The 1,696-nt window shown below is 36.9% G+C and overlaps 1 pseudogene; it reads right to left on the minus strand.

The window, feature by feature from the left end:
* Positions 1-362: 362 nt before the first annotated feature.
* On the minus strand, positions 363-477 carry LOC150058814 (U6 spliceosomal RNA; annotated as a pseudogene).
* Positions 478-1,696: the final 1,219 nt, after the last annotated feature.

A 1,696-nucleotide genomic window follows, 5' to 3' on the forward strand; every position in this document is an offset into this window, starting at 1 on the left:
AACATTTTATAGAAAAATGAAACTGGCAGCTAAGAGTGTGAATAAAAAATACAATATTCAGTTTACTTATAATATGAAACTAAATAGGCCTATGTTCCTCTCTTTTTTTCTCTTTCTTTTTAGATTAACTTTACGTAGTTGTACAAAGTAATTACCATTCAACACATCAGTCTGTGAATACACTTCTTGAGCTGTGTTACCGTTTTCATCATTTTTCCCTTCCCTCCTAACTCTCCTCCCCAGCTTGGTTTTCTTAATTTTGTAGGATATGCATTAGGCTTTATGACTATTCTCTTTCCTCCCTCTTCCTTTTTTCATTGTCCTCCCCTGTCCATTTACCCCATCCCAGGTTCAGTACCTGTAAAAATATGGAACATTTCCTAAATTTGTGTGTCACCCTTGCGCAGCAGCAGTGTTGCATCATTCACCTTTTCTGTATCATTCCCATTTTGGTATATGTGCTGCCAAGGTAAGCTCTTGTTCTTTACTTTTTCCACTTTGATTTTTTTTTTTTTGCCAGTCCTGGGCTTGAGCTCAGGGCCTAAGCACTGTCCTTGGATTTTCTCAAGGCTAGAGCTCTACCACTTGTGCCTCAGCACCACTTCCGGCTTTTTTCTATGTATGTGGTACCAAGGAATCGAACCCGGGTCTTCATGCATGCTAGGCAAGCACTCTACCACTAGGCCAAACTCCCTGCCCTCCACTTTGATTTTTAAAATAGATTTTTCCACGTGTATTAGAGAATTTTCTCTAAGCAATGGAGCCCTAAAACATATATAGTAAGATTCAGCAATTACTGAATTGAGCTATCATCCTGATTTTCCTATTAAGGGCTCTCTGTCTAAGGAAGCAAGATTCTCATGTCAAGTACATGTATAAACTGGGCTCCTTAGAAAGTGTAACTAGGTGTTAGAAACATGTAGAGCTATAGATCACGACAGTGTTCTAGAACCAGTTCCTTTTGGGGAAGCAGGGGAAAAGTGTGGCTGCTGTTGCAATGAGAATTAATTAATTTGTAGTCATCTCAAAGTCTGATGTTCTGGGACAAGCAAAGGCACATTGCTGGTGGTACAGTCTTGTCTGGACTTTGCATCCATTTTATCCTTTTACAATCAGAGATTCTCTGATCCTATTTATCCCAAATATATAGCTGAAACCTTCATGAATTGCTGGTTTACTCTTGACCAACTTTCACAGAAAAGAGTGAGTATGTTGTAGGAAGAGCATAGAAAAATCTCCTCTACTTTCACTGCTTTTTGAATTCCTGCCCTTTCTGAGTTATATTCCTTTATGGAGTAGGTTTTAAGTTTTGATTCCACAAAAATAGCTTTCACAGACCTTATATAGTTGATTAATAGCAATGACTGGATTGAGATTTAAAGAGTATGTTGAGTGTAGCCTGCTCCCTATCTTCTTACCTAAAATTCTCCCCCAAACTAAAGGACAAATATATTCAAACTGTAAAGAATATAACATATATCTTACAAAATCAATTTATGGATAGAATCCATATTTGTCATTTTTCTGCATATGTAGAAAATATTTTTAAATATTTAAAATATTTTTAAATGTATAAAAGTATTTATCAAGAATACAACAATACAGGGGCTAGGAGTTTGGCCTAGTCATAGAGTGCTTGCCTAGTATGCATGAAGACCTGGGTTCGATTCCTTGGTACCACATACATAGAAAAAAG

The sequence above is a fragment of the Megascapheus bottae genome, chromosome 9, assembly GCF_031878675.1.
Source record: "Megascapheus bottae isolate mThoBot1 chromosome 9, mThoBot2.hap1, whole genome shotgun sequence".
NCBI classification, from domain to species: Eukaryota; Metazoa; Chordata; class Mammalia; order Rodentia; family Geomyidae; genus Megascapheus; species Megascapheus bottae.